The following is a 25,691-nucleotide window of genomic DNA, read 5'->3' as shown; positions in this document are numbered from 1 at the left end:
ACAGAACGACTTCACTGCATTAAAGGGACAATGGTTGGGGCCATGTACCATCAAATCTTGGGTGAGAACCTCCTTCCCTCAACCAGTGCATTGAAAATGGTTGTGGATGGGTATTCAAGCACGACCATGACCCAAAACACACAGCCAAGGCAAAATAGGAGTGGCTCAAGAAGAAGCACATTAAAGGTCCTGGAGTGGCCTAGCCAGTCTCCAGACTTTAATCCCAAAGAAAATATGTGGAGGGAGCTGAAAGTTCGAGTTACCAAATGTCAGCCTCAAAACCTTAATGACCTGGAGAGTATCTGCAAAGAGGAGTGGGACAAAATCCCTCCTGAGGTGTGTGCAAACCTGGTGGCCAACTACAAGAAACGTCTGATCTCTGATTACCAACAAGGGTTTGCCACAAAGTACCAAGTCATGTTTTGCAAAAAGGGGGTCAAATACTCATTAAAATGCAAATCAATTTATAACTTTTTGAAATGCGTTTTTCTGGATATTTTTGTTGTTATTCTGCCTCTCACTATAAAATTAAACCTGCCATTAAAATTATAGACTGACCATTTATCTGTCAGTTTGCAAACGTACAAAAAATCAGCAGGTAATCAAATATTTTTTTCCCTCACTGTATAAACCAGCTGATACAGTAATTCCATCCATAAGCAACAATTGTTCTTTTGAAAGAAATATACCTTTCCAATAAGATTTCTTCTTACTACCTGTTGTGCCTGAGATATGAAGTGAGGGTAATTCTCCCCAATGGCACACAGACAGCAAAAAAAGAATGTGGGTTTAACAGATTGCCGACCGTATAACTTACATATGCGGCGGCAAAGCGGCTCTGCTGCGCAGAATCATGTACCTAGAATGTGATCATGCACTTACAGCTCTGGGGCGACCCGCCCCCGCTATGATTAAACACAGCGGGAGCTGCTCTGCGGGTACTGGGGACTCGATGTCCGCAGACATCCACTGATCATTAAAGAGGGATTCCACCAAAAAAAAAAAAAATATTAAAAGCCAGCAGCTATAAATACTACAGCTGCTGACTTTTAATAAATGGACACTCACCTGTCCCGGGTTCCAGCGATGCTGGCAGCCGAGGCCGATCGATCGCTCGGCCCTCGGCTGCTGTCGCCACCATTCTAGGTGAGGGAATCAGGAAGTGAAGCGAATCGGCTTCACTTCCCGGTTCCCTACTGTGCATGCGCGAGCCGCGCCGCGCAATAGGAAATCTCCGCGCTGTCACTGGGACCCATGTGTGTCCCAGCAGACAGCGCGGCAGGCCAGGAAATGGCGTAGACTCCCACGGGAGTCTATGCCCGGAAGTGGGTGAAAATACCTGTCTTTGACAGGTATCTCCACCCCCCTCCCCCCTGAAAGGTGTCAATTGTGACACCGGAGGGGGGGAGGGATCCGATCAGCGGAGGTTCCACTTTAGGGTGGAATCCCGCTTTAAGGAGAGAGCCAGAATGGCGATCTGCCTATGGAAACGAGGCAGATCACCTTTCTGTCAGTAGAGAAGGCATTAATCCTGTGTTACTGCTAAGCAAAAAAAAAAAAAAAAAAAAAAAAAACTCCATCGATATATCCCGCAGTTTGTTGACACTATAACTTTTGCCCAAATTAATCAATATACGCTGCACCACTCCGCACAGTGACCAGGACCTCCGTCTGGCTTCGTGAGATGTCTCTGAATCCTCCCCGATCCGACCACACTGCTACTCCAGCAGGCTGTAGTGTAGAATGTCTCCGGTGACTTCAAATGTTGCTCCGCACCGAGCAGGCCGCAATGCTCTTCAGACGCACACCCACAGACCCCTGTGGGCAGACCACACGTCCCAGCAAGAAGAGAAAGAAGATGACCGTTCGGGGTCTTTTATTACCTACCCAGCAGGTTGGCTTGTGTGTAACCGGGTACAAGAAAATGTTCAGAAGCATGAACTAACACGTTCTACAATTTTTGTCAACAACCAAACTATTTAAACTGGATAGCTGCACAGTGCCAGTGCTGACTTGCCTCCAGCAGCACCCGTTAAACTGTGTCCAGTATTGCCCGATTGACTTCCTGGTTTGGACCTGTCCTGACCTGCTCTTGTTATCTGCCTGTACCAAACTCACCTTGCACCATGACCAGATTTCTTCTTGCTCTAGATCTCCTTGTCCGATACCAACCCCTGCTTGGAACCCAAGCTAGCACCTGCTACCGATTCTGCACTTGATCTGTCCTCAAACTAGACTTGAGCTCTTGCATCTCTTCTGTTTACGAGCTTGCAGCTCCAATTACTACACATCTGCCTGCTCACAAGTCTGCTGGTCTTGTACTCAGCCATTGCCATCTCCTGCTCTAATGATAGGTCTCCTGTGTGTCATCCTCCAAGGGGAGCTCAAACATCTCAGGCCCGACCAGTGGCTTCCATTCACATATACCAGCATTCAGCAGACCAGCAAGGCACTCCTGCCACTCTTTTACCCTTAAACTTCGTATCCACTTTATCTCGGGCCCTGAGCTAGCAGTATAAGGCTTGGTTCACATATGTGCAAATTAGATGTGTTTTGGACCATATATAATTCGGATGACACGTAAACCAAAGCAGCTTTCTATGTAGCCAGTTCACATATCTGCCATGCAGGGGCAGTGCGAATTTAGTACAAATTTATCAATCCATGCTAGGCCCTTCGGGTCTGGTATGGATTTTAAGGGGAGCCCCATTCCAAAATGTAAAAAAAAAATAAAAAAAATAAATAAAAGGAAGTGTGGCCCCCCAAAATCCAGACCCGACCCTTATCTGGCCATGAATGAAAGGGGGGGGGGGGATGAGCGAGTGTCACCCTCCTCCTGACCCATACCAGGCCACATGCCATCAACACGAGTGGGGGGGGGGGGGGGGGCGCTTTGTTGAAGGCGACAAGGGCCTCTTCCCCACAACCCTTGCCGATGGTTGTAGGAGTCTGTGGGAAGGGGGCTGACAATCTACCTTGTACCCCCTACTCATTCACTTCACCAATAAAAGTGTAAAAATAAATAAAAACAGACAATTTAATGGTTTTCCTTTCCCTCTACACTATGATGGTGGGGGGTATATTACACGTTGATTGATAGAGGCATCACCTTCCAGTAATTCTAAGAATATACAAAAACTAACATAGGCTAGGAGGGGGTGAAACAGGCTGTGATTGGCAGAACTCTCCCCCCCCCCCCCCCTCGATAGCCCACACCATGTGTTTGCACAAAAATAATAAACATTTGAAGTTTAAATATACATTTGTATGCGGATTTAAAACATTTATTTGATGATAATTATGTATTTTCCCTCTGAATTTGAAGGCTCTGTGTTCCTGTGCGGTTTATGCACCAATTTGAAAAACACACTGTAACCGATACAGTACGTTTCATGCAGGCAAACACTTTGCATTTGGAGAACAAGGTTGGAACAATGTTTTGTGGACAGAAAAGAAAAAAAGGTATTTTTTTTTACATAAATGTAGACTGGGAGTCGGCAACCCATTGATCGCGGTCCTCCTGTCGACCGCAGGCAGGTGACATGTAGACTGCAAACAGGTTCCTGCACCGCCGACCCCCACCTTCTATGTCCCAGTTCTTGTCTCCCAGCCTCCAGCCTCCTCCAGGGCTCGGCCACACCATCTATGTCCCGGTCACCCTCTCCCTCCCACCTCCATCCTACCCCTGCTGATCTATGATCAGTGAACAGCAGAGACCGGGAGGAAGCACAGCTCAGGATGGAGGGAGGGAGGGAGGGAGGAGGAGCTGGCAAAACAAACCTTTTATGTTAAACTGCTGGTGATTGGTTGCTAGCACACAGGGTGGTCCTAAGCAACCAATCACCAGCTTGCCAATAAGAAAAGTCCCTCTGACAGCTCCCGGCCTCTGTCCAGAGCTGTAATGCCTCCCGGTCTTCACTGTGGAAACAGGTAGGACACTGTGCTATGGGAGGGGAGGGAAGACGGGGGAAGTTCACTGCTATAGGGAAAAGGGGAGGGGGGGCAGAAGACACCACTGTGTATGTGTGGTGGGGGGGTGATGTGAAGGGGCAGAGGACACCGTTATGGGTAGGGTCAACCACATAGCAGTGTCCCCTACTACCCCTTGCATTACCCCCCACCCCCGTATCCCTACATTCTGAGCGCAACACACTCCTAATCCCTGCAAGCACTCCTGAACCCTGCATTCTGAGTGCAACACATTCCTAAACCCTGCATTCTGAGCGCAATGCACTCCCAAACCCTGAATTCTAAGCATAATACACTACTGAACCCTGCATTCTGAGTGCAGCCCACTCCGGATCCCTACATTTGGAGCGTAATGCATTGGTAAACCCTGCATTCATTGCATAATGCACTCCTAAACCCTGCAATATCCTTGTAATACTTACTTTTGTTCTGAGTAAAAATATTAATAAAAAGAAAAAAAAAAAAAAAAAAGGGGGAAGAAGGGTTGGTGTACTGTCTTTTTTTTTGAGGGGGCGACAACACTGACCAGTGATCTTTGACTTCATCAGTGTTGTTTAGGTAGATCTCCATCTCTCAAAGAATGCCTACCCCTGATGTAGATAGTATTTGGAGAAAAACAAATGCTCAATTATAACACCAAAACCACAATCTTTGAAGCGTAGTGGAAGAAGTATAATGGAGTGGGCTGGTTTGCTACTCTGGCCTGAGTGACTTGCATTGAAGAACCAATGAATTAAAAAGTCAGGAAATCCTTCAATGGAATGCCAAGCCATCTGTCTATAAGCTACAATGTAAAACATTTAGATCATGCAACACACGCGATACAAAACACAGGAAAAGACTAAGGGTGTGTCTGAAGCAGAATAAATTTATATTTTAGAAAAAAAATCTGAAAGTTGTAGTGTGATCTGAACCACCACATACAAAAATATACATGGATTTAAACTATGTTGCATACAGGGGAGAATATCTAACCTCTAATCACTGCATAAGACTGATGACCACCTCCATAAACGTAGAAGACTGATGACCACCTCCATAAACGTATAAGACTGATGACCACCTCCATAAAGTATTTGTCAGAGGTTAAAGTATAAATAAAGGCACAACATTTTTTTTTAGTTTTGGATAGTTACATCGTCAATAAGGTTGAAAAAAAGACACCAGACAATCCAGTTCAAACTGTGCTGTGTGTGTGCGCGCGTGTGTATGTGCGTGTTTATGTCAATAGTACATCGCATATCCCTGTATGTTGTTGTGATAGTTTAAAAAAAACTATTAGATGAGCATTTTAACTATCGACACTCCCTGCTAATACCACTGCTTGTGGAGGAAAATTCCACATCCTTACCACTCTGACAGTAAAGAACCCTCTATGCCGATTATGGTTGAACCGCTTCTCTTCCAATTTCTGAGAATGGCCATGTGTCCCTTTCACTGAAAAGTTTTTTCCCTATGCTAGGGTCACCAATGAGGTATTTGTATATCGCCATCATATACCCTCTCCAGAGAGGATAAGTTCAATGCTTGTAGCTTTTCCACATAGCCAAGATCCTCCAGTCCCTTTATTAGCTTTGTTGTCCTTCTCTGGAACTCTTTCCAGTTCCAACACATCCTTCTTGAGGACTGGTGCCCAGAACCGGGACGCATACTCCAGATGCGGTCCATAGAGGATAGAGTAGAAAGGAAGTGTGAGATTTTTATTGCTGTCTGTGACCCTGTTAAAGCGGTTCTGCACACATAATAAATTTTCCCATTCTGTTGCCTCTAGACCGTACATTTGATAATGCCACATTTTTTTTATTTTTTATTAATCTACCTTTTGTAATTTGTAGTATTTGATTTTCCTCCCCTGCGGCGATGGGCGGTCTCTTGCGGGGATCAGCATCACTTCCTGCTGAACCCCGCACTGTCTCCTGGGATCTCGTCCAAGTAATCCCAGGAGACATTGCGGCTAATGCAGCCGAAATCTCGCATGAAAATGTATTATTATGTGTGCAGAACCGCTTTAAGGAGAATCACCCTCTCGATTTGTCCTGTTTATCATTATCACAGAGAGTGAAGGAAAAATCCCAACATTTTGGTTGACACAAGAACAGGAATAGAAGGGAAATCTTCCAATGGGGATACTAGTTCTGGTGAAACGTTGGATTTCCTCCGATGTCCTGTTTGGTCTATGGGCCTGTAAGTGAAGGAAAGTCTCCTCAATGGGAACACAGATGGTAAAATCTAACATTGGTTATAAACCTCCTAAAGTTTTGACCTTAGTTCTACTTTACCCGACCTTGCCGCCACAACCATTGCTCCCCAAACCTGTCAATTCACGTTAGTCAAATTTTTCCAGGTTGCCTTATACTGTATATGCCAAAGTCATTAGCGTTTTTTAAAGTCAACAAAACATGAAATGTTGGTGAGATGTAATGACAATGTTTGGGAAACACTAATTAAACCATATGTTTAATAAAGATGGGACAGTGCAAAAAGCTGTTTGTCAAAGGCGATAAAGACTAGATCACATTAATGCAAAAAATTTTGGGTGTACGTTCACCAACTTTTCCTCACAATATATTACTAGAAATTTTATTTAACCACTTCCATACCAGGCCTATTCTGGCACTCCTCTCCTACATGTAAAAATCATAATTTGTTTGCTAGAAAATTACTCAGAACTCCCAAACATTATATGTTTTTTTTAGCAGAGACCCTAGAGAATAAATTGGTGGTTGTTACCACTTATGTCACATGGTATTTGCGCAACTTTTCAAACGCGTTTAAAAAAAAAAAAAACTGTTTAAAAAAGAAAAACTTAAAATTAGCCCAATTTTTTTGTACAACATAAAAGATGATGTTACCCAAGTAAATACATACCCAACATGTCACGCTTTAAAATTGCGCACACTCGTGGAATGGCGTCAAACTTCGGTACTTGAAAATCTCCACAGGTGACGCTTTAAAAATGTTACATTTACAGGCGAGGTCTAGGGCTAGAATTATTGCACTCGCGCTAACATTTGTCACATGTGTGGTTTGAACTCCATTTACATATGTGCACATGTGTTTGCTTCTGCGTGCAAGCACGCAGGGATGTGGGTGCTTTAAGAATATATTTTATTGTTTAACTTTTTTTTTTATTTTTTTTATTTTTTTTTTTTTTTACACTTTCCCTTTAAACTTTTTTTTTGATCAGTTTTATTCCTACAAAAAGGAAAGTAAACATCCCTTGTAATAGGAATAGAGCATGACAGGTCCTCTTTACAGCGAGAGTCCACACATCTCTTCTCTATTCTAGGAAGCCTGAAAAAAAAATAAATAAATAAATAAATAAAGAAAAAAAAAAAAAAAAACACACACAACTATCTCTGCTTCCCAGCCGAGGCAACGGCAGTGTTATATCTGACGAGGCCGGATGTAATGTCACGCCTAGCCTCCAAAAGTAATAGAGACTGCTGGGGACCACCTGGCCCGTGGTATTCTCTATGGTAATTGGCCGGTCGATTCATCCTCCAGCACGCCAATTGCACAAGCGAGGCGGTAGAAGCATTGGAGGGTGACAGGAGGGGGCGGACATCCCCTCCCACTGCCTGTAAAAGCAATCAAGCAGCTGAACAACCGCTAGAATTGTTTTTATATTGTAGGAAATCGCTGGCAGAAAAAGAAATATCTGAATGATTCCTGCGGCTGCACCCATCATCCAGATTTAACCACTTAAACTCCAGGATGTCATATGACGTCCACCTAAGGAGAAGTGGTTAAAAAGTTTCACTAGCCCATTTGTTATGTGGGTCCTTGAATCTGTCCCGCCTTGCAACTTATTTTCCTTCCCAGCAAACATCTTTATTGCCGATATACTGAAAGAACACAATATATATGGTGGCCAATACTAAGGTCTTTTAATATGACATTTTAAAAAATTTAAATTGATACTAGTTAGTAATTGTTCACAAGGACACAGTAGTAAACAAAATAAAAATTGTACTTATAAAAGTGTAAACTTGCTATATGGTAAAAGAAAAGTGTAAACTGCCTCACCGCTCTAATCTGAGATTCTGCAATCTTCAACTTTAACAACAAATAACAATGCACCAGAATGATGCCGAAAAAACGAATATATATTGAGGTTGATTTACTAAAGGCAAATATACTGTGCACTCCAAGTGCACTAAAAATGCAGTTGCTCTAGATCTGAGCTCTATTTATTTTATCCAATCATGTGCAAGCAAAAATGCAGTTTTTATTTGCCTTCCGTGGTCCCCTCAGATCTAGAGCAACTGCACTTGCGATGCACAGACTATTTACATAGTTACATACCCAGTTTCCCCGAAAATAAGCCCTACCTTGAAAATAAGAACTATAAGGACTTTAACTAGGGCTTATTTGGGGGGTAGGACTTATATTGCAGCCATCACCGACAATCATGCTAGGTCTTATTTTCGGGGGAAACAGGGTAGTAGGTGAGGTTGAAAAAAGACACAAGTCCAATCTATGTAAAAGGTTGGTACCCATGTACTTGCCTTTAGTAAATCAACCCCAATGTGTAACAACTCCTAAGGTGTTATGTGTACCAGCTGACTTTTCCTGTAGAAATAAAAACCAACTCTGCCTAAAAGTGTCATTGCTCATACTGCCTGAATATAAATATTGTGAGAGTTCAGCATCAAACAGTAAGCAGGAGTAGCAGATGTAGCAAGAGACGATGTCCCGGTGTCCTGTCATCTTCTGACAGTAAATAACGGCGGGCTGAGCACCCACTGGATTTTCATATACTTTGAGGATACCAGCAGCAAAATCTCAAAACTCAAGGTTTCCTCGTGTTTCTACAGCCACTGAATTACCTCTTACTTTTCTGTATAAAAAAACCTTCATCAATCTAAAACATATTAACCACTTTGCGCCCACTCTATAGCTGAAAGACGCTCTCGCACCCCAGGATTGCTGAGTTCTTGGTACTCAGCTGATCACTGATTGAGGTAAAGGGCCAATCACAGGGGCCATTACCACATAATCAGCTGTCAACCAATGACAGCTGATCAAGGAAGTAAACAGAAGCCCTTCATCTGCTTATTTCCCCTCATGCTGTCAGCGTGAAGAAGAAAGCTGTAAAATCGAGTTCTGTTAGAGGGATATCGGTCCCCTTGCCCTCCAGTGCTGTTAATCAGTGCCCACCAGAGCCATCTATCAGTGCCCATCAGTACTGCTAATCAGTGCTGCCAATCAATGCCTCTTCAATGTCACTCATGAGTGCTGCCTATCAGTGCCGCCTACCAGTGCCCATCAGTGCCGCCTACCAGTGCCCATCAGTGCCGCCTACCAGTGCCCATCAGTGGCGCCACTATCATGAAGAAAAGAATAAAATCGTTAACTGGCTTCTGTTAGAGGGACATCGGATCCCTTAGTGCCCAGTGCTGCTAATTAGTGCCCCCCCAAGTGCCACATACCAGTGGCACCCATCAGTGCAACCTCATAAGTGTCTTCTGATCAATGCCCACCATTCCCCATCACTGAAGTTGAAAAACTACCTGTTTGCAAAATTTTATAACAAAATATGAAAAAAAAAATTTTGGTATTGTTTAAACATTTTCTGTATTATTTATTTATTTTTTTAGCAAAAAATAAATATAAATAAAGTAAAAACAAAAAACCCAGTGGTAATTAAATACCGCCAAAAGAAAGCTCTATTTGTGTGAAAAAAATTATCACAATTTCATATGGGTACAGTGTTGCATGACCGCGAAATTGCCATTCAAAGTGTGACAAATTGGCCTGGGCAGGAAGGGGGTATAAGTGCCCAGTAAGAAAGTGGATAACACAGCCTTTCTCAACCTTTTCAACACAGAGGAACCCTTGAAATAGTTCTCTGGCCTCAGGGAACCCCTGCTAAAAATTTAAAAAAATCTACAACTCATGATACATTAGTGTGATGGTCATTGGGAAGAATGGTCCTTACACTTGTGGTCATTGGGAAGAATTACCTCCTTACAGATAGCTAAAAAGATCAATGGTGTCAGTGGGAACTTATCTGAGAGGCAGAAATTGCCCAATGCTGAAGGAACCCCTAGAAAACTCTGGAGAAACCCTGGGGTTCCACGGAACCCTGGTTGAGAATCATTGGGTTAACATAACAATATAACATTAACAATAAATAGTAATAGTGAGACCCCATTACAATGGCTATTGCAATAAAACATGGAAACGCTCTCCCTAAAGGCATCAAGAATAATTAATGATTGCTTTAAACAGTTAATGCTAATGTTAATATATAGGTTTTGGGTGAACTACCCTTTATTCTTTATTCTTGACTTACCAATAAATTACCTAGCACCACTATGCATTGTACATCTTTATTTGTTTTTTAGCAAAATCTGGTGTAGCTGTGCATGGTAGCCAAGCAGAATCTAATTTCAGCTTGTTCAATTAGGCTTTGACAAAAAACGCTGGAAGCTGGTTTATTTGCAGAGCTTCACCTGATTTTGTGACAAATCTTTGGTAGGTTCAGAAAGCAAAACACATGCAAAACTAAGTCAAATATATTTACATTTCTAACTGTTAAGGATGCAAGGTCTTATCCTCATATTTTGTAGGTAAATTACATAGTAATGTAGTCCTCCATAAGGAAGCTTCAATGACAGAAAATACAAACATTAGGGGTAGATTTACTAAAGGCAAATAGACTGTGTACTTGGCAAGTGCAGTCGCACTCTGCAAGGGCATTTGCTTCAGTGCTTAGTAAATGAGAGAAAGCTTCACTTTGCTAAAAGTACCCAATCACGTGCAAGAAAAAACAAAAAAACAGTATTTTTCAAGCACAATATTGGATGATGGAAGTCAGCAGAGCTTCCCCACTTTACTAAGCTCTGAGGTAAATGCTCTTTCAGCGTGCAACTGCACTTTCAAAGTTCACAGTCTATATGCCTTTATTAAATTAGCCCCACTGTCTCTTTACCTTTGCCAGAAGTAGAGTGGAGCTAGGAATTAAGAGTACATTGATGTAAGGGCCTTAGTAAAGCTGTCATTGTAATAAAAGGGAGCTGCATTATCTGATGATGTCAATCAGTTATCTTGGGAGGAAAACAGACACACATTGTGCTATGCATTACATTAGGTTGGCAATGTTTAGTCAAGAACAGAGAAGTCTTTTACCAACACAAATGTGTGCGCTGCATAAATCCTGTGCAGCTAAAGCCAACATGAAAGCAGACTTGTATTTTGCATAGTAGAAAAGAAATAGGTAGAGTGGATGTGGCGCTGCGAGTGCAAATTGTGCTTAAATATATCACGGTATGAAAAAAAATATAGATAATAATGTGACAAAGTGCCAAGTGCATGCAATAGATATTCAAATTAATTATCAATCCTAATGTATAAACACTCCTAATTAAATTTATTCAATCTGTAACAGTTATATCAAGCAAAGTGCTAACGTGCCAGAATTACTGATATTAAAATGCTACAACAAAAATTATTCTGTGAAATAAGTCCATTGGGGATCCTGTGTCCCATCCATCCAATATAAAGTGAGAAGTGTTAAACCAAGTTCATGCAAAATCAAAAGGTAATATAGAATGCAGCAGTACTCCCGAAGTGCATTGAGCGGTGTATCCGTGTCACACTCGTGCCCCCTTATCTTGCTGCACCCACCAGATCAAACTCCCCACTAGGGGGTAGCCAGCATTCACAGGACCACTGACTCTAAGACAGCTTTCACACCAAGCCGCCCATAGCGTCGGCGGTAAAACGCCGCTTTTTTAGCAGAGCTTTACCGTCGGATTTGCAGCGCATTTCGGCCGCTAGCAGGGCGCTTTTACCCCCACTAGCGGCCAAGAAAGGGTTAAAACCACCCGCGAAGCGGCGTTTTGCCAGTGGTATTGCAGCGCTGTCCCATTGATTTCAATGGGGAGCAGCGGTGAAGGAGCGGTAAACACACCGCTACTTCACCGCTCCAAAGAATCTGCTGGCAGGACTTTTCCCCGACTTCCTGCCAGTTCACCGCTCCAGTGTGAAAGCCCTCAGGCTTTCACACTGGAGACAATGGTGCAACTGTTTAAGGGTGGATTACAGGCGCCATTTCTAATGCTATAGCGCCTGAAAAATGCCCTCGGTGTGAAAGGGGTCTTAGTGAGTCCTTATCCAGACAGAGGTCTTCTTAACCACTTGCCGCCCGCCCTATAGACAATTGACGGTGGCAAAGTGGTTGCATAATCCTGATCGGACGTCATATGACGTGATCAGGATTTCGAGCCGCTGCGCGCCCCGGGGGCGCGCATCGTGGCGATCATTGTTGCGGGGTGTCAGTCTGACACCCTGCAACTACGATCTCGGTAAAGAGTCTCCGACAGAGACGCTTTACCACGTGATCAGCCGTGTCCAATCATGGCTGATCACAGTGTAAATAGGAAGAGCCGGTGATCGGCTTTTCCTCACTCGCGTCTGTCAGACGTGAATAGAGGAGAGCCGATCGGCTGCTCCTCTGACAGGGGGGGTCTGTGCTGATCGATTATCAGCACAGCCCCCCCCCCCCCCCCACCGAGGATGCCCACACTGGACCGCCAGGGACGCCACCAGCCCACCAGGGATGCCCAGCAAAAGGTAATCCTCCCTAGACCACCAGGGATGCCAGTCAGTGCCCACAATGGATGCCAATCAGTGCCCACAATGGATGCCAATAACTGCCCACAATGGGCATCACTGATTGGCATGCATTATTGTTTGGCACTGATTGGCATCCATTAGTACAGTATAACATAATACAATGCTGCCTATGAGTGCCCACCTGTGCCCCCTATGAGTGCCCACCTGTGCCCCCTATGAGTGCCCATCCGTGCCACCTATCAGTGCCCATCCGTGCCCATCTGTGCCGCCCATCCGTGCCAGCTATCAGTGCCAATTTGTGCCACCTATCAATGCCCATCCGTGTCGCCCATCCGTGTCGCCCATCCGTGCCCATCAGTGTAGCCCCATCAGTGAAGGAGAAAACGTACTTATTTACAAAGTTTTGAAACTGAAACAAAAAAAAAACATTTTTTTTCAAAATTTTTGGTATTTTTTTTATTTGTAGCGCAAAAAATAAAAACCGTAGAGGTGATCAAATACCACCAAAAGAAAGCTCTATTTGTGGGAAAAAAGTGATAAAAATTTCATTTGGGTACAATGTAGCACGACCGAGCAATTGTCATTCAAAGTGCGACAGCGCTGAAAGCTCAAAATTGGTCTGGGCAGGAAGGTGTTTAAGTTCCCGGTATTGAAGTGGTTAATATTCTCTGCCCCAGCTATCTCATGCAATGACAACTAATTGCTTCCATAGCATAACTCCGTATAACAAATGCTTTATTGCGCAAAACATACAGTGCACTCACATGAATACGAATATATTCAAGCATTTTCTGGTTAAACAAGGAAGTCCGGGACGCATTGCGCTCCAGGTACCGAAACCGGATGTGATGCAATGACGCTGTAGCTCTGCCTTACGTGTTTCGCCACAAAGTCGTCATCGGAAGTTGGCCGATTCTGAGGGTAAACACGGGTAAACGGGAGCTACTGTGTCACATACCGTTTCAATCCTGTTTCAGTATTCATGCAAGTGCATATAACTGTTACAGATTGCATCAATTTAACCACTTCATCCCCAGAAGATTTTACCCCCTTCCTGACCAGAGCACTCTTTACAATTTGGCACAGCGTCGATTTAACAATTGCGCTGTCATGCAAAAGCATCAATTTTGAAAAACAAAAAACAAAATAATTATTTATTTAATTTGTTTTACTAGCAATGGTGGGAATCTGTGATTTTTTTACGATACTGTGACATTGCGACACACAGATCAGACACATTTTGACACCTTTTTGGGACCATTGACATTTATACAGCGATTAGTTCTATAAATATGCACTGATTACTATGTACATTTCACTGGTAGGGAAGGGGTTAACACTAGGGGGCAATCAAGGGCTTAAATGTGTGTTCCCTCAGTATGTTCTAACTGTATGGGGATAAGATTGACTGGGGGAGGAGACAGAACAGGGATTTGTGCGTTTACAAATCCCTGTGCTGGCTCTCATGCATGCGATCGCGCGTGGTCGGCGGCAAACGCGCCCGCGCCTTCTGGCGACTTCTAAAGGAAAAGCTGTCCCCGTATGGGGTTTAGCACAGGAGAGCCATTGTGCCACAGTATATCTGCGTGAGCTGGTCGGGAATCGGTTAATTAGGATTGTTTATACATTAGGATCGATAATTTGAATATTTATTGCATGCACTTAGCACTTTGTCACATTGTTATCTATATTTTTTCCTACCGCAATATATTTTAGCACAATTTGCGCTAGCAGCGCCACATCCGCTCTGTGCGTTTCTCATTTAGTCTAGGGTGATATAACAGAAAAACATACCTTATTCCTCGCCCCCCTGGCTGCCAGCTCCTCTCCTCCTGCTCAAGAACTGGAGTGTAGATGTGCACTTAGTGTCCTGACGTACAATGTGAGTCCACTAGATATGCATTATAAGTGATGATGTCAGTCGGCCACACGACCTGTGAAGAGGAGCACCTTCAGGGGACTGCTTGTCCGGTAGGTAGGAAGCCTGCGAAAGTGAGGAATATGGTAAGTAATCCTGTTTATTACATGTCCCCTAGACTAAACTAGCTTTAAAGTGATTGTAAAGGTTCAGGTTTTTTTTTTTTTTTCAATAACAAACATGTCATGCTTACCTGCTCTGTGCAAGGGTTTTGCACAGAGTGGGCGATCCTCCTTTTCTGGGGTCCCCCGGTGGCTCCTCCTCATCCGGTGCCCCCATGAAGAGCCGCTTTCCATGGGGCACTCATACAGGTGCGCTCCCAAGTCCTGCTGTTGTGTCCGTTGACACAGACAGGACGACTCTGCCCCTGCCCCCAGCTCCCGTGTCACTGGATTTGACCGACAGCAGCGGTAGCTAATGGCTCCTGCTGCTATCAATCTGTCCATTGAAGACCAAGACTGCAGCTGGAGCTGCTGAGCTCATGCTCATTGCTGGAACGATCGAGTTCAGGTAAGAAAAAAGGAGGGCTCTGGGGGACTGATGCAGCAGAGAAGGTTTTTCACCTTAATGCATAGAATGCATTAGGGTGAAAAACCATGAGACTTTACATCTACTGTAAGGCTGGGTTCACACTATGTGCAGCCTCGGGGCCCAGCGCGTCCCTGTTCATCGTTTCAGGTCCGAATTTGGACCTGATATGTAAGCAAAAGCCACACAGGACTCTGGAAAGCTGGTCACACTCTCCTGTCATGCGAAATGGATGCGTGGGAAACCCGCATCCAATTCGCAATAGTGCGAACCCAGCCATAAACCTTACTTTATACTATATCTTATTAGACTGAAAGAAATAAAATGCCTGTGTTGTCTAATGTAGTCAATCACATTCCAGTTGTTATTCTAGTGCAGAACAGAAAACAGAAATCCACCATTTATATATATATATATATATATATATATATATATATATATATATATATATATATATATATATATATATATATATATATATATATATATATATATATATATATATATATATATATATATATATATATATATATATATGCAAAACAAAAGTAGCCATCATAAATTGTGAATGGCATGCTCCATATATTTATTGTTACACTATATAGATGAAAATATAAAATTAATAAGACATAAGAAAGACTTTCTGAAGATCATTACCAGCTGTTACATTTGAAGAAAGGAAGGTCTTTAGCTCTTGGAAATGGCAATAGCTGGAATAATAGACATATGCCTTTCTTTTACTGTACTTTTTTTTTCCTGTATATATTAATGTCAATAAGCAGTATTTTCTGTGCTATCCAAAGTACTAAGGGCACTGTATATATAGGGTGATCTAAAGCTGCATTCACCCCTGAGCCTGGGTTCACACTAGCACAATCTCAGAGATTGCATGTGATTCGCACCCGCACCCCGCAGGTGCCGATCACATGCGATGTCTGAGCAATGCAAGTTCAGACATACTTTTGTATGGCTGAACTTGCATTGGATTTGCACCAAAAATAGTGCAGGGACTTGTTTTTCCCCCCCGCACAGGAAATCCTGTTCAAGTTCACAGTTCGCACTACGATCTGTGATCTAAACTGGAGGTGTCATTAACTTTGTTAATGACACCCGCAGCGGTTCGCAGAAGGCCGTGTGAACTGCCTGCGGGAGAGGAGCGATGCGGTAACCGGCACCGGAATCGCGCTGCTTCCCGCATTGCACTAGTTTGAACCCAGGGTAAGCGTTTCAAAGTTGCGCGTTTTTACCATGTTTTTTCACACGTTTTGGCTGCGATTTTGCACAGGTCAAAAATGTAAAAAGCAGAAAAACGCCTGTAATCTGCCCCAAAGAAGCTCATGTTCTTTTTCGGGGAGTTTTTCAGGCATTTTACTTTAGGTGACCAAACGGTCAGACGTGCCATTGAAATGAATGGATTTTGCTTGTTGGGTGTTTTTCGGGCGTTTTAATAGCCGAAAATGCTCCGGTATGAATGCAGCCTTAGACAGAAAGTAAGGGAGATATGAAATCTTAAACTGTCCTCAGAAGAAAAATAAAATGGGAAACCTTCCATTGTGGACATTTGTCTCAGTGACAACTGGGACTTTGGAGTCACTGTGAAGAAACAATTGTCATTTTTTTTGTATTTACCCTAAAAGTTTGGCTAAAACATTTCCCTGCAAATGATTCTGCTTTACTGTGGCAGCCTCTGTCATTCTTCAGCATTAATCATTTTTAGAACTGCCATGTGTCTATATTCCCTGTCACATGCTGTCATTACTTTCTCCGGCCTCTATATCACTGCTTTGTTCTATATTGGGGTAGGTGTCAGAGGACGGAACCTCAGCGTAGCAGCCAACACTATCAGAAGTGTCAAATGCTGACGATTCAGAAGGCTGGGAAAAAAAATCCCCAAACACTAATGGAGTGATATAATGCATTTAAAATGCAGAATGCCATTTTCAAATGCCCCATCTGCCCAGTGCCCCAATAACTGCATTTGGGAACTGTGAAAGACCAAGGCCATGGTAGAGTTGGGAAAGTACAATTTCCTGCTCTTCAATCCTGGGAACTTAGTGCCTAGATGACATAAAACATGGTAGCACAAAGGTCCACCTTCTGCACCAGATGAGGAATTTGCTTTACATCCTCCCCTTTTGGTGACCATTACCAATTTACACTAGCGGAAATACTCATATGAAGCACGTCAACTTTCAGAAGATTCTTCTCTCATTCCAGATGCACATCTATTGCAAAGCGTATATTAAAGTGGTTGTAAAGTCAGTGAGGACAATTACTGGCATCCCCTCTGTTATAACAAGCTATACATTATAGTGTGTGCGCATGCTTTTTTTTCCCTCCAATTATGAAGGTAAATACCTTATTTCACAGTGTTGCTGTATGGTCACGTGACCTCCCGCTGCTCTCTAAGGACTACAGTGGGAGGGGCTGAGATTCCCCTCTGAGCCTCAGCCGGGAGGTCACGTTAGCATCATAATTTTAAGAGTTATAACAGAGAGGCTGCCAGTAATTGTGCTCACTCACTTTACAGACACACAGAATAGTGGCCGGAGTGGAGAGGAGGAGATCGTCACACACACACACACACACACACACACACACACACACACACACACACACACACACACACACACACTAGGAACTGACAGGCAGCGAGAGAGGGGGAGAGAGAGACACTCTGAACAAAGTGGGAAGACAGAGGCACGTAAACTGACCACGGTATCGTGGATCAGCAGCCATGATTACAGTGGTCGGTGCACATAGAAACAGACAGGATCAACCAGGTATGATACAGCATAGAAGGGGACAAATGACACCGCAGAAGCACTATGCTGTTTATCATGCTTTAAAGGAACAGGAGCATTTTTTTAAATGTTTTTTTAGGGTTACAACCACTTTATGTAAGCTCCCTATTGTGAAGGATTGTGGGTGGTTTTTCAGCTGCATTAACAAATAACAGTAAAGAAGTGTGCAAAACTTTCCAACCTACCAGATTTCCTGTAGAGAGTAAATCTCCTAACATAGACCTTTTATGCATAGAGTAAGAATCACTTGACTGCGCCATAATCGGTAAACTTGACCAGCTGGAAAATGAGTTTACTGCAGTAAAACCATGGCAAAGCATGAGACTGACTAAACTGTTATATTGTTTTTATTAAACCTACAGTGTGTCAGTGACTCCTACTCCTACTCCACTGTGGGTGGCACAGTGGTGTAGTGGTTAGCACTCTCACCTAGCAGTAAGAGGGGTCGCTGGTTCAAATCCCAACCATGACACTAACTGCCTGGAGTTTGCATGTTCTCCCTGTGCCTGCGTGGGTTTCCTCCGGGTACTCCGGTTTCCTCCCACAATCTAAAGACATGCAGGTAGGTTAATTGGCTTCTGTCCAAAATTGGCCCTAGTATATAAATGGGGACCTTGGATTGTGGGCTCTTTGAGGGTAGGGACTGATGTGAGTGTGCAATGTACAGGGGCAATTGTAGACACTCAATCAGGTTGAACTTGATGGACTGGTGTCTTTATTCAACCCTACTAACTATGAAACTCCTTGCTGTATGATAAATATTCACCATGAAACTGCACACCTAACGAATAACACTGCTACAAATCCATTCTGTTACAATGACTTCCTCTTCATGAGCATTTTTTTTTTTTTTTTTTTTTGCAAAACGACTTCCTTAATCTGTATACTTGCTCAAACTATTCAGTTATTTTTAAGGAACTTGGACCTTCCGCGTTTTGCAGTGTTTATTCCTTGTATACAACAAACCACACAGCACTTTTATAAATACAGTATCTACTTCTTTAATAGATGCCCCTCTCCCCAACTGCTGAATTCTCTAGTTTCTAGCGAAGCTCCCTCTAGGAAGTTTCATATTCTCTTTTGACCACGTTATCTACTTTGGAGTTTACACTTCATGCATATTGTTTTGCTTTTGGCTAGTTTAGTAGCAATAAAGCTCCTCTAATCGCCTGGCATGGTCAATCATATATCCGTAAAGAGGTGGACACTGCTTAGTAGTCAAGTGATGGAACGTACTAATTTAGGGCCCAATTATTAATATGTTCGATATCGTTTAAAAGTGAAAATATAAGTGAAAAAGGGTCATATAAGAAACACAAATGGGTCACATTACAGAACAACTCCTTCCAAAACTATTCAGTTTTTGAGAACTAGTATAGCGTTTTATCCTCCCCTACAGTGTTGTAAAATATCTCTGATTAGAACAGCCAATACAAGCACTGTTAGCCCTTGTACACACGGTCGGACATTCCGACAACAAAATCCGTCGGATTTTGTCCGAAACTTGTGTTGCATACACACGGTCGGACAAAGTTGTCGGAAAATCCGATCGTACGTAACGCGATGCGGTTATTTCGTTATGACGGGACTACGTTCAGGCTAGTAGCCAATAGCTTTGGTCTAGGAATTTGATCTGAGCATGCGTGGCACTTTGTCCGATTGTGTGTAGAAAATTCCGATCGGACTTTCATGTTGTCGGAAAGTTTTATAGCCCAGCTCTAAAACTTTGTCCGTCGGATATTCCGACAGAAACAGTCCGATGGAGCCCACACACACAGACGGATTATCCGACAACGCGGTCCGATCGGACATTTTCGGTCGGAATGTCCGACCGTGTGTACAAGGGCTTTGATTCAGATTATTTAGCGACAACATCCATGGCATAAAGCCATGGATATCGTCTTTCAAGGTCAAGGTGGTCGGAGATTTTACCACGAGAGCCCAAGAGTATTTTAAAGCGGAGCTCCACCCTAAAGTGGAGCTTCTGCTCATTGGAACCCTCCCCCCCTCCGGCGCCACAATTGGCACCTTTCAGGGGGGAGGGGGTGCAGGTACCAGTACAGTACAGGTATCTGCACCCACTTCCGGCATAGATATCTGCAGAATCTACGCCCCTTTCCGAAGGTCCCCCGCTGTCTGCTGGGAAACACACGGATCCCAGAGACAGCGGGGACCATCCTTATTGCGCAGCGCGACTCGCGCAGTAGGGAACCGGGAAATGAAGCCGCAAGGCTCCACTTTCTGATTCCCATACCCAAGATGGCGGAGGCAGCACCCGAGAGACGATCGAGAGATCGGCTTCGGGTGCCGACATCGCGGGCGCGCTGGGCGGGTAAGTGTCCTTATTTTAAAAGTCAGCAGCTGCAGTATTTGTAGCTGCTGGATTTCAAAAAAAAAAAAAATTTAAAACGCGGAACTCCCGCTTTAATAGCCAAATAATGAATAATCATCACCTTCTCCACTTCACCCATACAAAAGAATTTTGTAGAAACATTAAAATATTCTTTACATACGCTCACCTATCATTTACAGTTATTAACTTTTTACGCTTAGTGTATATCAAGCAATTCGCTCGATACAATTCAATATCCAGCACATTTGTATGTTTGAAGCGCAGTGGTTTCAATCATCCATGTTTATACACAACCTGTTCTAAACTATTGTTTAAAGCACATTGACCAGATTAGAAAATGTGAGGGTTTTGCTTCCAAAGTCAATAGGTTGTGCTTGAAAGGCCCTAAATACTATAATCCAGCCTTTTGCACGTTATCAGATTGACAGTCAAGAGAGATATTGTCAAATATTTTCTGCTTCACAAAAATCTTGACTCAAAGACAACTTAATACAGAAAGGTAGCTTTTGTAGGTCAATGAAAAGTGACAGGTCTGGTTTTCTGTGATGGTGTACTTCTATCACAAGTGCAATGCTCATACATCACAATGAGCCTAGCAATGGAAAATTCACTTTCAATTTACTCAACATTGTTATTAAAGGCCTCTCGCTTTTTTTCCCCCTTTAGCTGTCCAAGCTACAATAGCTTAAAGGGACAGCATAATAAACATCATGTATATTTACATTTTGGTTATGTTACATTTTAGGTACATTTACATTTGGTGTATATATACAGTGAGGTGAAAAAGTATTTGACCCCCTGCTGATTTTGTACATTTCCCCACTGACAAAGAAATGATCAGTCTATAATTTTAAAGGCAATTTTGTTTTAACATTGAGACACAGAATAACAACAAAAATCCAGAAAAACGCATTTCAAAAAAAGTTATAGATTGATTTGCATTTTAATGAGTGAAATACGTATTTGACCCCTTCGCAAAGCATGACTTAGTACTTGATGGTAAAACCCTTGTTAGCAATCACAGAGGTCAGACGTTTCTTGTAGTTGGCCACCAGGTTCGCACACATCTCAGGAGGGATTTTGTCCCACTCCTCTTTGCAGCTCCCGCCCAAGTCATTAAAGGTTTTGAGGTTGACGTTTGGCAACTCAAACTTTTAGCTCCCACCGCATATTTTCTATGGGATTAAGATCTGAAGACTGGCTAGGCCACTCCAGGATCTTAATGGGCTTCTTCTTGAGCCACTCATTTGTTGCCTTGGCTGTGTGTTTTGAGTCATTGTGATGCTGGAATACCCATCCACGATCCATTTTCAATGGATGAGAAGGAGGTTCTCATCCAAGATTTGACAGTACATGGCCCCATCCATTGTCCCTTTGATGCAGTGAAGTTGAACTGTCCCCTTAGCAGAAAACACCCGCAAAAGCATCATTTTTCCACCTCCATATTTGGTGGTGGTGGTGTCCTTGGGGGTCATAGGCAGCATTCCCCCACCTCCAAACTCGGCAAGTTGAGTTGATGCCAAAGAGCTTGATTTTGGCCTCTTCTCTGAATCATTTAGATGTTCATTAGCAAACTTCAGATGGGCCTGTACATGCACTTTCTTGAGCCGGGGGACCTTGCGAGTGCTGCAGGATTTCAGTCCTTCACGGTGTAGTGCGTTAGCAATTATTTTTTAATTTAATTTTTTACTATCGTCCCAGCTGCTTTGAGATCATTGACACGATTCTCCCGTGTAGTTTTGAGCTGATTCCTCAACGCTCATGATCATTAAAAACTAAACAAGATCTTGAATGGAGGCCCAGACCGAAGGAGATTAAACAGTTATTTTGTGTTTCTTCCATTTGCAAATAATTGCACCAACTGTTGTCACCCTCTCACCAAGCTGCTTAGTGATGGTCTTGTAGACCATTCCAGTCTTGTGTAGGTCTTCAATCTTGTCCCCGATATCCGTTGGTCTTGGCCATAGTGGAGAGATTGGAGTCTGATTGATTGCTTCGGTGGACAGTTGTCTTTTATACAGGTAACAAGCTTAGATTAGGAGAACTTCCTTTAAGAGAGTGCTCCTAATCTCAGCTTGTTACCTGTATAGAAGACACCCGGGAGCCAGAAATATTGGAGATTGATAAAGGTATAAAATACTTATTTCACTCTTTAAAATGCAATTATTTTGTCTCTCGCTGTTAAAACAAACCTACCATTGAAAATTATAGACTGACCATTTCATTGTCACTGGGCAAACGTACCAAATCAGCAGGGGATCAAATACTTTTTTCCCCTCACTGTAAATACATTTTGGTTATTTAGACGGTCATCTGTTTGGAATGGATTCTGCAGACAAAAACATAGGTTTCCCCAAAAGGGCTATGGCAACTTACAACTAGATCTGCTGCGTTTTTGCTTACTTACAAGATCAAATGTGCTGGGTTCCCATCTGGCATTGATACGGTGGATAGTTTATTATATATTTACCTTTTGTTTCTTTTTCTTTAGTTTCTTTTTTTAATTAAACATTGATGTGCAACTCCTGCCAAGCAAAGGGAAATTCACTCAACACAGCAGGGCAATACCTTTTCTGTGGAAAACCATCTATGGCTGTACTTGGAAGAGAAACGCTTAACCACATCTCTACCACAGAGCTTATATGTTAAATAGTTTCTGACTCTAATAGTTAATTAGTGTCCATGGGTGCTCATTAGGTTCCCCGACACTACTTCCCATGCACTGACTAGCTATCATTCAGTAAGAACTATTGTGGTTTTAAAGCATACCACACAACCATGACAGGTATTGCTATATTAGCATTGGGACTGGACAGTGGGACACCTCGCCACCACCACGGTCTAGTTACAGAATCTTTTAGGATCAGTCACTGTGAATCTGGAAAATCCACGGCAACAATGTGGAAGAGTGGTTTTCCACCCACAATTAACTCCAACAAAGGACAATTGCAATGCTTTATAATAGTCGTGGGTGCAATGCTTTATAATAGTCGTGGGTGCAATGCTTTATAATAGTCGTGGGTGCAATGCTTTATAATGATCGAACTGAAAATCACATTGCGGTAGTGTGAACCAAGACTAAAATTGCTAATGTGAACGCAGCCTGAAAGTCTTTGGAGTACCTATACAAGCAAGCATTTAGGAGGCAACAGCTAAATGCTCTTTTAGTCTTCATTTTTTGTTTACTTACAGTGCCTTGCGAAAGTATTCGGCCCCCTTGAACTTTTCAACCTTTTGCCACATTTCAGGCTTCAAACATAAAGATATAAAATTTTAATTTTTTGTGAAGAATCACCAACAAGTGGGACACAATTGTGAAGTGGAACGAAATCTATTGGATATTTTAAATAGGGATGCACCGAAATTTCGGCCGCCGAAACATATCGGCCGAAAATGGCCCTTTCGGCAATTTGCCGAAAGGAAAAAACGGCCGATAATTGAGCCGAAAATGGGGCGGGGCCTGGGCGGGGCGGAGCTCCGCCCCCACCCCTGGTGCCGCCCATCACGGGAGGTGTATAGCGCAGGAAAGCCGCCTCCGCCGTCTGGATCAATAGAGCGCCGGGAACATCACAGCTTTAATTTTAATAGCTGTGTGTTCCCCCGTCGTGCGCCGTCGCCTACAGCCCCTCCCCCTCGTTCGGGGAAATGATAGACAGATCACCCGTCCAGATTGGACGGGGGATCTGTCTATCACAGTTCCCCGGGCAAGGGGGAGGGGCTATATGCGGCGGCGCGCGACGGGGGAACACACAGCTATTGAAATTAAAGCTGTGATGTTCCCGGCGCTCTATTGATCCAGACGGCAGAGGCGGCTCTCCTCTCTTTCTGCATCACTGACTACACAGGGGACAACACATGCTGCACGAGGGGACACAAACACTGGCTGCACGAGGGGACACAAACACTACTGGCTGCACGAGGGGACACAAACACTACTGGCTGCACGAGGGGACACAAACACTACTGGCTGCACGAGGGGACACAAACACTACTGGCTGCACGAGGGGACACCACACTTATCACTTTTATCATGTCGCCAGTCTCTGGCCACCTCCTGAACCATGTCGCCAGTCTCTGGCCACCTCCTGAACCATGTCGCCAGTCTCTGGCCACCTCCTGAACCATGTCGCCAGTCTCTGGCCACCTCCTGAACCATGTCGCCAGTCTCTGGCCACCTCCTGAACCATGTCGCCAGTCTCTGGCCACCTCCTGAACCATCTCGCCAGTCTCTGACCACCTCCTGAACCATGTCGCCAGTCTCTGACCACCTCCTGAACCATGTCGCCAGTCTCTGACCACCTCCTGAACCATGTCGCCAGTCTCTGACCACCTCCTGAACCATGTCCCCAATCTCTGACCACCTCCTGAACCATGTCCCCAGTCTCTGACCACCTCCTGAACCATGTCTCCAGTCTCTGGCCACCTCCTGAACCATGTCCCCAGTCTCTGACCACCTCCTGAACCATGCCTCCAGTCTCTGACCACCTCCTGAACCATGTCCCCAGTCTCTGACCACCTCCTGTATAAAAATATTTTTTTAAAACAGTCATTTTCGGTATCGGTGCTGTTTCGGTTTCGGTTTTCGGCCTAGTGTATTTTTCATTTTCGGTATCGGTTTCGGCACCAAAAAACCCATTCGGTGCATCCCTAATTTTAAACTTTTTTAGCAAATAAAAAAACTGAAAAGTGGTGCGTGCAAAATTATTCGGCCCCTTTACTTTCAGTGCAGCAAACTCACTCCAGAAGTTCAGTGAGGATCTCTGAATGATCCAATGTTGTCCTAAATGACTGATGGTGATAAATAGAATCCACCTGTGTGTAATCAAGTCTCTGTATAAATGCACCTGCTCTGTGATAGTCTCAGGGTTCTGTTGAAAGTGCAGAGAGCATCATGAAGACCAAGGAACACACCAGGCAGGTCCGTAATACTGTTGTGGAGAAGTTTAAAGCCGGATTTGGATACAAAAAGATTTCCCAAGCTTTAAACATCCCAAGGAGCACTGTGCAAGCGATCATTTTGAAATGGAAGGATTATCAGACCACTGCAAATCTACCAAGACCTGGCCGTCCCTCTAAACTTTCAGCTCAGACAAGGAGAAGACTGATCAGAGATGCAGCCAAAAGGCCCATGATCACTCTGGATGAACTGCAGAGAACTACAGCTGAGGTGGGAGAGTCTGTCCATAGGACAACAATCAGTCGTACACTGCACAAATCTGGCCTTTATGGAAGAGTGGCAAGAAGAAAGCCATTTCTCAAAGATATCCATAAAAAGTCTCGTCTAAAGTTTGCCACAAGCCACCTGGGAGACACACCAAACATGTGGAAGAAGGTGCTCTGGTCAGATGAAACCAAAATCAAACTTTTTGCCCACAATGCAAAACGATATGTTTGGCGTAAAAGCAACACAGCTCATCACCCTCAACACACCATCCCCACTGTCAAACATGGTGGTGGCAGTATCATGGTTTGGGCCTGGTTTTCTTCAGCAGGGACAGGGAAGATGGTTAAAATTGAGGGGAAGATGGATGCA

At 43.6% G+C, this 25,691-nt stretch overlaps 1 protein-coding gene across 1 annotated transcript in view; it reads right to left on the bottom strand.

Annotated features, from left to right (window-relative positions):
* The window catches only part of PAK3 (p21 (RAC1) activated kinase 3), a 310,761-nt gene that overhangs the window by 233,986 nt on the left and 51,084 nt on the right, over nucleotides 1-25,691 (bottom strand). The window contains exon 2 of the mRNA XM_077480375.1: nucleotides 14,350-14,539. The gene's annotated coding sequence lies outside the window, so the exon portion shown is untranslated. The remainder of the gene's footprint in view (nucleotides 1-14,349; nucleotides 14,540-25,691) is intronic.

Source organism: Lithobates pipiens, unplaced genomic scaffold (assembly GCF_037356315.1).
Source record: "Lithobates pipiens isolate NorthernLeopardFrog02 unplaced genomic scaffold, aLitPip1_a1.2 Scaffold_1, whole genome shotgun sequence".
NCBI classification, from domain to species: Eukaryota; Metazoa; Chordata; class Amphibia; order Anura; family Ranidae; genus Lithobates; species Lithobates pipiens.
The sequence above is the reverse complement of the archived record's forward strand: the minus strand, read 5'-3'. Positions and strand labels throughout refer to the sequence as shown.